At 36.6% G+C, this 13,261-nt stretch overlaps 1 protein-coding gene and 1 non-coding gene across 3 annotated transcripts in view; one reads left to right on the top strand and one right to left on the bottom strand.

Moving 5' to 3' along the window:
• Positions 1-13,261, top strand: part of Agbl4 (AGBL carboxypeptidase 4) — a 1,499,625-nt gene that overhangs the window by 702,908 nt on the left and 783,456 nt on the right. The window lies entirely within an intron of this gene.
• On the bottom strand, positions 1,101-1,226 carry LOC123461316. The gene has a single exon (XR_006637605.1).

Genomic DNA, 13,261 nt, shown 5'->3' with positions numbered 1-13,261 from the left:
GTATATATTTGACTTCTGTATTTAATAGAGAATTCTGTCCTAAGGAGCTGGGGAGATGGCTTAGTGGGTAAGAACACTTGCTACCCATGCATGAAGGCTTAAGAGGGTCTGATACATACTAGTTCCATCCTCCAGCATCCACATAAATAGTAGGGTGTTCCCCACATGCTTGTCTTGGTAACTTTCAATAGTAGTATGTCTACTTATAATTTAAAAGGTTTAAGTTCCTGCCAATTGCCTACTTTTATAAACTCTCTTTCCTCCATTTTTTCTTCTCTGTATGCATCAGGCTTAACAGATAGTGTTCTGTTTTGGTTATTTCTCCATTCCAGAGGCATTTAATTACTGACCCAGTGATCCCTCTCTTAGTGCTTTGTCTCTTGTTTGGGTCGCTCACATTCCACAGTGAATTATCCAGAGTTTGTTAGTCTTAATTTCCTCATTTTAAATAAAAAGTAATGCCATATTTAACATGAAATGAAAAAGTATATGTAGGGAAATTTTAATTTATTCATATGTGGACTTTTCAGCTTAAAAAATTCATATTATAGGTTGGAGAGATTGTTTAGTGGTTAGTGCTTCCTGTGAAGCCTAAGGACCCTGGTTTGAGACTCCATTCTCTAGGACCCACGTTAACCAGATACATAAGGGGTGCACGCATCTGGAGTTCATTTGCAGTGGCTAGAGGCCCTGGTGTGCCCATTCTCTCTCTCTCCCTTTCCCTCTCTCTCTCTCTCTCTCTCTCTCTCTCTCTCTCTCTCTCTTTCTGTGTGTCTGCCTTCCTCTCTCTGCCTGTCACTCTCAAATAAGTAAATAAAAGCAAACAAAAAATCATATTATGTAAACATCTAATCACTTAAAGGAGGGTCCAAGGCTGGAGAGATGGCTCAGCAGTTAAGGTACTTGCCTGTAAACCTCTCCAGATCCCACATAAGCCTGATGCAGAAGGTGACACAAGCACTTGAAGTCACACATGTCCACAAGATGACGCACATGTCTAGAGTTCAGCTTCAGTGGCTAGAGGCCCTGGCATGCCAATTTTCTCTTTCTCATAAAAAAATACAAAAGTAGAAAATAAAGGAGGGCATTTTAATTTTTAAGGATATAGGGTACTACAGTCAGCTCCACAGTGTTCTCTAATAAGGGCTGCTCTCTCCAACCCTGTATTTCTAGGAGGAATTTATCAACAGTCTTGCTTCATCAGACTCTACTTTTTCGTCTCCTGGGGTAGGCCTATTTTTAACCATTTGAATTTTGCATTTTTCTTCTTCTGCTTGGGCAGAAAATTTTCATTTAACTTATCCCATGTGGGACATAAGCAGATGATTCACTTTGTGGCTTTTGTGCTTGTCTCTAAGATCTTACAGGACATTTGGCTGGGCTGCTTCCTGCAGGTGAGCCTGCCTTTCAGTCAGTAAGCAATCTGCTATGTAGCAAACCCTCTAAAATCCCTAACAACTACTAGAGAAAGTAGAGGAATACTCACTTCTGCTTAAACTGTCATATTGCATTTGTCTGAGAGGGAACACATATTCCCAATGTGAAAGGGTTTGCCAGAAACAACTAAACGAGGGCTAAAGAGTGAGCTTGGCAATCATTCCCACTTTTTTTTAATGTCCTCACTGCGATTGTAACAACAAAATCAGGACTGGTGAGATGGCTCAGTGGTTAAGTGCACTTCCTGCACAAACATAAAGACCAGTGGGGGCCTGAAACTGCCAAGTTTGAATCTCCATATCCCACACAAATAGCTGCACATGGCCACAGGCACTTGTACCTCAGTCCTGCAAAGGGGAGCACAGACGAAGAATCACTGAGACTTATGAAAAACAGGAAATACCAGTATCATTAAGAGACTCCCACTCTAAATAAGAATTGGCAGAAGACAGATGGAACAGGAAATGGGACATTGTGCTCTTGCCACCACAGACAAGTGTGAAGTGTGTCTTCCCCCTCCCCTCCATTGCCAGATGCTGCTGCAAGAGGACATACATGTGCATGGACACATACTACATTACAAACACATATACACAAAAAGTAATAAAAGTTATATTTATCATGCATTCATCTGAAAACTATACATATATTTATTGTATGTCTATATTGCATATAAAATATCCAAAGCATGAATTTTAAGCACGAGTGATAAACACAGTGACTAAATGATTTGTCTTATAACCAAGGCCTCTTTTGACAGCAAAATGCTGTGCTGTTAATAATTGAATGAACACAAATTATGAAAATCAGAAATCTCCTAGACAAATCCATAGGTAGGAAATGCCTAACAAAGAAGATAAAATTAAAATGTCAAATAAATGCCAGTGGCCCTTTATCATCTAAGTTTCCAGATGAATAACTGCTATAACTGAAATGTGCATCGTTTCTTATATATACACACACAAAGAAAAGAAAGGAAAACCTTTTACTCATAGCCTGGTTGCAAAAATTCTATATACCATGTGATCCACATCAACGTTACCTGATGCAAGCTGAAATGATCATGTTTTCTATGCTTAGAAATTGGAGAGTTCATTTGCTGGCTGTGAGAAGCAGGAAAGAGCAGGAAACGACCTGACTATTCTCTAGTAACCACAGAGCCCTGGTTTTTAATGTATACCCCATTTTCCTCAAAGAAGCTTGAGTGGATTCTGTTCTTCACAATGTCTAAGCTTTTATCATAAAGGATACCATAATATTTCTTGGAAGCAACAGGTCCCTTGGGATAGCAAAGACATTTCTTAGGACCAGAAAATTTTCAGCTACAGGATATTTATTGCTGTAGCTAAATTAATCCTGTTCTTGCTTGGTAAACTTTCCAATGTAGATAACTATTCATAGGAAAGGTATGATAATGACCTTTTAGTGGCCCCAGGAAAGAGAGCTGAGAAAGATAAATTTTGAGCCTAACTCAATATTCTGCCATAAAAATAGGGAACTATTACTTTATGAGACTAGTGATGAAAATATCAACTATGTTGATCATATTTTTCTCATCTCCTTTAATGACACACTAAATGAATAATTGATTTCTTTTTAAGAAACAGTAACATTTTCTATAGTGTGTTCATAACTCACTACATGTCAGTTTATTGAAGTAAAGGGAAGCTCAAAACAGATGCCTGTGTTGTATAAGAAACCAAAATGAAATAACTGTATCAAGTGTGGTTTACTGTTAACATTGATATAGCCGGGCTGCTTGAGTTTACATACTCACTTTGTCACACAGTAACTTTTGGTTATTTCACCACTCTGGCCTCATTTTTCTAAACTTCAAAATAAATATGGAAGCATCTATAGAACAGAATAGGCCCCCAGAAGTTACTTAGGAAATATCAGTACAATAGTAAAGTTACTGGAACTTATTAAAAAATGGGTTAGTATAGTAAGCATAATATAAATATTCTCAAAAATTGGTAGACATATATGCTTATAATAAATATGAGAGCCTATGTGAGATCTTTATAGCTGGCATCTTATCAAAGATTTAAAAAAATCCTGAAAACATTTTTAATATTTATTTTTATTTATTTATTTGACAGAAATAGAGGGAGAGGGAGAGAGAGAGACAGAGACAGAGACAGAGAGAGAAAATGGGCCTTCCAGGGCCTCCAGTCACCTTTGCAAATGTACTCCAGACGCTTGCACCCCCTTGTGCATCTGGCTAATGTGAGTCCTGGAAAATCGAACTTTGATGCTTTGGCTTTGCAGGCAAATGCCTTAACTGCTAAACCATCCCTCCAACCCTTGAAAAAAATTTTTATTAAAAGTTTTGTCCCATGGGATATTTTTTATAATCATGGAAAATGTTAAAAAAATTGTGAAAAGATTTAAAAAATAGTTTTGTCTAATATTTAATAGTTGTTTTATAATATGAAAAGTGTTATTGCATATAGTGATTTTAACTTCAATTTTCATAATTATATACTTAATTTATAGCTGAATATTTATAACTGAATAGACATTGTACATTATCTTCAGATATTGGTAGTAAGGGTCAAGGGGGTTGCAACGGGTTTAACAGCCAATCATCTCAAATAGATATCCTTCACACTACCTGCTACTTATAAACATATAAGATAAATAAAGTGGTTCAGAATGTGATAAGGATGAAATTTTGCCTATTTTCAAATGTCATCCACCTACATTGGGTTAGATGGGGCTGAGCCCTGATCAACACTTATCCTCTGGATGACTCTTGGTGCCTGTCTACCTTGGTATCAAGAATGTTTCAAGTGATAAATCCCCACAAGATTTCTAGCTGAATCACTTATAATGAAATACAGTATAATGTTTCTTTTGTATCAAGAATTTCCTAAAATGTAAAATCTTGATATTTCAAAACTATCAAGACATGTGTCAAAAGTGATAATCATTTCTAAAGGTAAAAAATATCATGTGAAAGTAAGATAGGAAACATATCATTTTTCATAATTCTAAGAGTTATTTCTTTTACAGATGTCAATACAATCTTAACTGCTATAATGATTGTAGTGAAGATTACCTCATAATTACTATTCCTCAGATGGTTTGTTATGGAAAAAAAAAGGAGAAGGAAGAAAAGAGTAAGGTTCCATTTGCAATGAAGATTTAGTAGTAAAGGATCTAATTTCCCCCCAAACAAAAGCAGCTTGGAGTTCCTAACAGAAAATATACTTTGGGGCTGGAGAGATGGCTTAGCGGTTAAATGCTTGCCTGTGAAGCCTAAGGACCCTGGTTCGAGGCTCGGTTCCCCAGGTCCCACGTGAGCCAGATGCACAAGGGGGCGCACGCATCTGGAGTTCGTTTGCAGAGGCTGGAAGCCCTGGCGCGCCCATTCTCTCTCTCTCCCTCTATCTGTCCTTCTCTCTGTGTCTGTCACTCTCAAATAAATAAATAAATAAATAAATAAATAAATAAATAATTTAAAAAAAAAAAGAAAATATACTTTGACCTGAGGAGTACTGATTAGTGAATGTCTACTTCATAGTGAGTGCCGAGTCAGAGATCTTATATGGACTTTTATTCTCATTAAGTTGGCAAATATGCAAAAACAATTGTGTGTTACAAATGAACAATGCATGGTTCTTGTCCTCAAGAACTCTAGCCTAGTGAGAGAAACAGATTATAGCCCAATAGTTAATTGTGATCATTACAACTGTGACAGGGGCTGGAGAGAGGGTTCAGTGGTTAAGTTACTTGCTTGCAAAGACTGGGGACTTAAGTTTGATTCCTCAGTACCCATGTAATGCCAGATAAACAATATGGTGCATGTGTGTAAAGTTTGTTTGCAGTGGCTAGAATCCCTGGCATACCCATTCTCCTACCTTCTCTCAAATAAATAAACAAAATATTTAGAAACCTGTGAGAAAGGGATGCTTAGTCAGTACAACAGAAAGAATCATTTTCTATATTTAAGTGATAAATGAAAACATAAATTTATAAACATAATTGGTGTACCATGTAAACTTTCAGTATACACACACACACGCACATTTAAATCAGTTTAAACAGATCTATCCTATAAAACATTTATCATTTATTTGTGGCAAAAGGTTTTAAAATCATTTTATATCTTTTTGAAATATATAGTATATGCTATTATCTATAATCAACTCATTATCCAACAGCACACCAGAACATTTTACTCTTAACTATACCTTAGTACTCATTAATAGGTCTTACCCACCACCACCCCCACATACAATATACCCTGCCTCTGATAACATCTGTGCAATCAGATTCTATATATGAATGACATCTTGTGATCCTGGCTTATTTCCCTTAACATAATGATTTTAAGTTCATACAAGTTGGTGCAAATGACAGTATTTCTTTCTTGTGATAGAGTAATGTTCTGAAGTATGATGCATATGTCTTATGTGTTTCCCATTTTCTTTGTCCCTTTGTCAGTTGATAGAAAATGAGGGTGTTTCTTTCCATTTCTTGGCTATTACAAATAATGCTATAACAAACATAGAAATGCAGTTGAAATTTTGCACATGAATTTCACTTCCTTTAGATATATACTGAGTCATAGAATTGCTGAATCACATAATAGTCCTATTTTTATTTTTATTTTTTGGAAATTTTCAAGTTGTTTTACATTCTAATTTATATTCCCATCAATGGCATGTAAATGTTCCTCTTTCTCCACATCTTTACCAGGACTTGTTACATTTTTTTAAAAAAACAGAACCTTTTTATGTAGCCTGGCTGGCCTTGATTTTGTGGTCATCTTATCTCTGCTTTCAAATACTGGGATTATAAGTATGTGTTACCACTCCTGGTCTACATATTTTTGGTAATAACAATTTTTATTGGATAAGGTGAGATCTGACTGGTACATTGATTGTCATTTCTCTGATTTACAATATTTAACATCTTTTTTCATATTCCTGTGGGCTACTTTCATGTCTTATTTTGAGAAGTATTTCAGTCTATTGTCCTTTAATATATAAAAAAAAAACAGGTTATTTGTATTTATTTTACTATGAATGTTTGTATTCCTTGTAGAATCTGAATCTTAACTTTTGCAGAGGTATACTTTTCAAAACTTTTTTTCCCATTCTGTACATCTCTATACTCTTTATGGTTTTGTTACTATATGGAAGCTTTTTAGCGTGTTGCAATCCTACTTATTTATCTTTACTTTGGGAGCATTGTTTAGAATGTCCTCACCCATTCCAATGCTTATTTAGGGTTGAAGATTACCTCACAATTACTATTTCTCAGCATTTCCTCTGTTTTCTTCTAGAAGTTTTATAATATTGGATGTTACATATTTTTTAATCTATTTTGAGTTGGTTGTGTAACTGGTGTTGCATTTACCTTCTTGTTGCTGGGACAAACACTTGATCAGAAGCAGCTAATAGGAGACAAGAGTTTATTTCAGGCTTAGTTCTCAGGGAAAGCTTAATCATGGCAGGAGAAGTGGCTCACTTCTTCACACATCCTTAGCAGAAAGGCAACAGAACCAGCAACTGTAAGTATGAAGTAACTCTCATCACATTTTATGGTTGAACTCAAGGTCCATGCCAGTGACACACCTCCTCCAATAGGGTTCTTTCTGCTGGAGATTTAAATAGGAAGCTTAATCCAAAATATGTGAGGTTGGGCTGGAGAGATGACTTGGGGTTAAGGCACTTGAGGGCAAAGCCAAAGGACCTAGGTTTGATTCCCCAGTGCCCACATAAAGCTGGATGCACAAGGTGGCACAAGCATCTGAAGTTTGCTTACAGTGGCTAGAGGGCATGGTGTTCCTATTCCTTTTTCTATCTGCCTCCTTCTCTCTTTCAAATAAATAAATTCCATATATTTTTAAGAGAAATACCTGAGTCTATGGGGCCATTTACATTCAAAGTATCACAAAGGTGAGACAGTCAACCAAATTCCTATGTTCCACTTACTGTGAAGTCTGCCCTGTAGTACCTTTAATGAAAAAGAGTTGGATTTAGGGCTGGAGAGATGGCTTAGCGGTTAAGCGCTTGCCTGTGAAGCCTAAGGACCCTGGTTCGAGGCTCGCTTCCCCAGGTCCCACATTAGCCAGATGCACAAAAGGGCGCACGCGTCTGGAGTTCGTTTGCAGAGGCTGGAAGCCCTGGTGCGCCCATGCTCTCTCTCTCCCTCTATCTGTCTTTCTCTCTGTGTCTGTCGCTCTCAAATAAATAAATAAATAAATAATTTAAAAAAAAAAGAGTTGGATTTAGATGCATGAGTTTACTACTCAAAGATTTCATGATCTCATATACAGAAAACCACAAACTCAAAAAACTAGATATATTAAATAAACTCAACAAAGTTTAATGATACTAAACCACCATACAAAACTCAGTAATATTGCTATATGCCAATAAGGAATAATATGAAATCAATAAATCAATGTATAATTAATAGCACATTGTGTAGTTTCTAAAAGCAACTCATTAACAATAGCTACTAAAGATGACTAGACTAGAAACAGATTTACCAAAACTGTAGAATATCTCTAAAATAAAAATTGCAAAACCTTGATGAAAGAAATTCAAGTGGATACAAAGACAGTGGAAGAATATCCAGTGTTCATGGACTCGAAGACTCAGTATTGTTAAAATACCCAACTCTCTAACATGATCTACAAACACAAGGTAACCCCTATGAAAAATTCCAATGGATGGCCTCAGAGAAGGCTGCATTTTAAGGCACTTACCTACAAAGTGAAAGGAAACAGGTTTGATTCCCCAGTACCCACATAAAGCCTGATGCATAGGGTGGTGCAAATATTTGGAGTTCCGATGAAGTGGCTAGAGACCCTGATGCACCCATTCTCTCTCCCTCCTTATTATCTATCTATCTATCTATCTATCTATCTATCTATCTATCTATCATCTATCTATCTATCTATCTATCTATCTATCTATCTATCTATCTATCTAATCTACCATCTATCTGTCTATCATCTATCTATCATCTGTCTCTCTCAAATAAATAAATAAAGATAAAATATTTTTTAAAAATACCAGTGAGTCTTTGTAGAAGTAACAAAAACAATCCTAAAATTTATCTGGAACCATAGAAATATATTGCTAAGCTATCAGGAGAAAAATCATATATGCCTAGTACTATAAGTCTAGCCAATAATCTATGGCTAGGGAACTCAGCCCTAGAGAGTGCCCAATATTATGGTTATGGTAATTGTAAATCAATGTCAACTACCTTCTAAATATATATGTTTGTGCCCATGTATTGATAATATTCACAGCTTGAACACAGAGGTTTGTTTATGCAAAGGGTAGAGGTGATTAAAGAGACCCATAGATAATAAAGTTATTAAGAATAAGTGACTAATTAGTCTTCAACCCTAAATAAGACATCTAAACCACATCCTTAGAGAAACTGTGGAAGAGTGGCAGAAAGAATGTAAAAACAGGAGGATGAGAAGTGGGCCTCAGACAATGTCTTCTGGATATGACAGATCCCCTGCACTCATGGACTCACAGCAAATGGATTTTCCTGTACATGATTAAGCCAATAAATATCTTAACATAGATGAAAGACCCCACACCTCTCAGTAAATATTGGAAACTGATGATTGCTGGGAGATGGGTAGTCAAGTCCTATGGTGGATAGCCAGTGGAGGATTGCACAATTTCTAGTAAATAAGTTCTCATCCATTATCGTGTAAACAATGCAGATTTAAATCAGTGGGTAAAAAAAAATAAAATGTACAAGAAATGGAAGTAGGAGGGTGATCTAATGGGAAAAAGGATTTAAGTAGGAGTGGAAAACTGAAGAGAGAGTAAGTGGGAGGATCAAAATTCATTGTATACATGTATGACATTGTCAAAAATGATAATAAATAATTGAATATGAAAAAAAGTTGGGGATTTGTCCTACAGAAAATAGAAAGTCATTTCAGCGGTATCAGAGAGGTGAGAGCTTTGTTTTACAAAAAATCATGCTGGTCCCCTGTATGAAAATGCAGAAGCTATTAATTGGAGACCTGTGGATTTTCCATTCAGGATATAATTAAAAAGGTGTACAAACTCCTCTCTATTTTTGTCACCAAATTATTATTTTAGAAATAACAAACATGTCTTTATCTCAATCTATTTTAATACTATTTAATCCTGGTTTTGTATTTTTAGTATTCTCTACATAACATTGTCAATAAAAAAGTTATTTCTCAGGCTAGAGAGATGGTTTCATGGTCAAAGCATTTACCTGCAAAGTCAAAGGACCCAAGTTCAGTTTCCCAGGACTCACGTAAGCCAGATGCACAAGGGGGCACATGCATCTGGAGCTTGTTTGCAGTGGCGGGAGGCCCTGGTGTGTACATTCTCTCTCTCTTTCTCTCGCTCTCTCTCTCAAATAAATAAATAAGTTATCATTTCTCTAGCTGGAGAGACAGCTCAGCAGTTAAGGTGCTTTTTTGCAAAGCCTAATGACATAGGTTTGATTCCCAAGTACCCACGTAAAGCCAGATGCACAAAGTGGTACATGCAACTGGATTTTCTTTACATAAGAGGCTTGAGGTCCTGGCACACCCATTCTGTCTTTATCTTTTATGCTCTCTGTCTATCTCTCTTCCAGTTAAATAACTGGCTCAGGTCACAGAGTAATGGCAGAATTGAGATTTTTCACTATGCTAAAGAAAAGAAAAACAAAACTTAGCACTCATTTGTAATTAACAACCACAACAACAAATAAAATCTCTTGGCAAACTAGGAATAGAGTATAAGTTTATCACCTTGATAGAGAACATCTACAAAAAAAAACAAAAAACAGCAAACAAACAAATACAAACACCTATAGATGACATGTTAGCTAATGAAAGAAGCTGGATGTTTTCCCTATAAGGAATAAGGAGTCATTGTAAGTACAGAAAGTCCTAACTAGTGTGAGAGGACCACAAAGGGAACTTAAAAACAGATATGTAAAGGAAGAGAAAGCAAGTTGTCTCCAGGGATGAACAAAATGTGTGTTTTTTTTGTTGTTGTTGTTGTTTTTACCATATGATTTAGAGGGATGTCACTTATGACTTCAAATGTCTCGTTGTTTACATGTTTTCATTGACATTCTTATATGAGACTGATTCTTATTTCTCTTTCCTGAGGGGACAAGTAGCTAAATTAAAACTCATTTACAGTTATTGTGGGTAAGAGCAAGAGTTTGGGAATCAGGCAGCTGTTTTGAACCAGGAATTCTTTGGATTTCCATTCCACCCCAACTGTATAACTTTGGTCACATACCTAACCTCTCAACACACAATTCAAAGGAAGATAGACTTACTTTGAAAAAATTATTTCAAGAAATAAGTGATATTTTAATTTGACATCTCATGTATTTTCTTTATAACCTTAGGCAAATTAATTTCTTTCTGTGAGATACTGGATTTTTGTTTTCATGATTAAAATAGAGAATATGTGTAAATACTTATCCTGGGCCTATTAAACAACAGTTCTATAGTAAACAGCAGTTGCTCTTGCATTGTTGTTTATGCATTACTTATGTTTACTAATAGAGCAAATGCCTGGGTGAAAGTTGCCTGCTAGAATGGAAAGGTTAGTTCAGGAGAGAAACCTGTACAAATGGCTAGCTGGTAAAGGAATAAAAATGCCAGACTAAAGCAGAAAAGAGATAGAATGCTTGGAATCTTGGAGAAAAATGATCTGGAAAGTTTCTGTCACTAGGCCAGTCTTTATAGAAAGTCCTCAAATCATAAAAGTTATGAAGAATTTAGGGTTTCAATTATAGATTCTTACATATAGCTTTCCATAAAGTTTTTCCCCTTCATTTTCCTCAGGATGCATATTCTAGAAGAGAATGAGATAAGGGAGGGAGGAACCAGGCATTTCTGGTAATCCACAGTCATTAGGAGGCAATACCAGCTCTTACTGTCTCTTGGGGAATGGGCTATAGTCCTGATTTAGCATAACTGCTGCTGAAAGTCTTTGGAGCCTAGACACCCTGTATACTTCCTGAGGTTCTTATCTTGCAATCTGTTTGCAAATAGAAGGAATGTTGCCAATTCATTGGGGCATAGAATCCAGCAGGGATGATGATGGTAATAACTGTAGTGGCTAGGCACCAAGGAACCTGAGGGTATGAAGGTTCTGTTATTTTCAATAACAGTTCCTAGCCCTAATGGACTTAGGGTGACAGGAGGAATTTTCAGACCATTCTATTCCTGGCCAGCATCTATTCCTTGGATTAAGGAAAGTTCATCTTTTCCAGAAATAAAAACCCATTTGTTTAGTCTGAACACACTTGTCCCTGGTCTATATTAGCATCTTTTAACATGACATAAAAAGGTACACATGGACAGCACCCTGAAAGGAAGTGGTAATTTTGCCAGATTTGTGTTTTACTCCTTAGAGAGGACTAGTTCTGAATGTCAGGTTAGGCTGGCAAATTTAAAGGCAGACCTTCCTGCCTACACAGCAGCCTCCTGGCCGGAAGTCAGGGGTGGATCCAGATGGGAATCATATGCTTCTGCCGTGTGTGTTTTCACTGGAGAGGAAAATATTCTCATGGCTGGCAACATTTTTAGGGGCTTGTGCAGAACTCGGCATGAGGAGTGAGGAAGCTAAGAAGATTCTATACCCTGGATTTTAGAAAGCCATAATAGGCACAGAACTTGGGTACTTGAACCGAACCTGTACCTGTCATCGCATGGATCCTACATCCTTCACATAAGGAAAAGCTGTCCAATTCTACTATATCATAACTTTTGAATTCCAAGATGGAGATTCAATGAATGTTGAAAAAGCACTAAATACTAGAACCAAATACTACTGGCAGCAGGAGTGGGTATGATGAAGAAATTGAGATTGGTCACATAGCTAATAAGTAGTACAATCATGTACTCTGTTTCTGGCCACTGTCATCTGTGTTTACCACTCCATTTTCATCCTTTGCAACTTCCTTGATATTTTGGGCATTCTAACAGCCATACTGAACTGCCCTTAAGTTTTTAAACATTATTTCTTTAACCTGTTTTCTGTTAACCTTTGACCCCTTCATTCCTTTTTTCCTTCCTTCCTTTCTTCCTTCCTTCTTTCTTCCCTCTCTCTCTCCCTCCCTCCCTCCCTTCCTTCCTTTCCCTTCCTTTTCTTCATATGTGTTTACAGAGTATGTATAATGTAGTTCGTGATGTGGTATATATGTAATATATGCATATGTGTGTGTGTGTGTACAGATGTTCATGTCCTGGGCACATATGTGTACAGGCTGGAAGAAAACTTTGAAAGTCCTCCTTTCATTTATCTGCCTATTTTCCTGAGACAGAGTCTCTTACTCAACTCAGAGCTGCCATTTTCACAGTTGTTTTGGGTAGCTAGGCCCAGCAATTTTCAGGTCTTTGCCTCTTCCCCCACCCCTCAGGACTAGATTTACAAGTACATGTGCAATAATCAACTATTTACATGGGAGCTGGGGAATCAAATTAGGGAAATATCTCCATTCCTCATTCTTGCACAGCAAATGTTCTTAACTGTTGAGCTATCACCCCAGCCTATCCTGTATATATATATATATATATTTCATACTTTTCTGTCTACCATTCTCTCCTCTTTGACTCCTTGCCCTGTTAAATTACCTTCTCTAAATCAACCTTCCTTCCTTCCTCCCTCCCTTCCTCTATCCCTTCCTTCTTTCCTTCCTTTTTTCCTTTTCTTTATTTCTTCATCTATCTCTGTTTGACTTCAGAGAGTTGTATCTTCCACATATTATAAACTCAATACATGTTTCAAAATAAGCAAATAAAATTATTTTTGTTCAAATATGAAAACAGAATAGAAACTAG

Source organism: Jaculus jaculus, chromosome 5 (genome assembly GCF_020740685.1).
Source record: "Jaculus jaculus isolate mJacJac1 chromosome 5, mJacJac1.mat.Y.cur, whole genome shotgun sequence".
In the NCBI taxonomy this organism is placed as follows: Eukaryota; Metazoa; Chordata; class Mammalia; order Rodentia; family Dipodidae; genus Jaculus; species Jaculus jaculus.
This window is presented reverse-complemented; position numbering and strand designations above follow the sequence as displayed.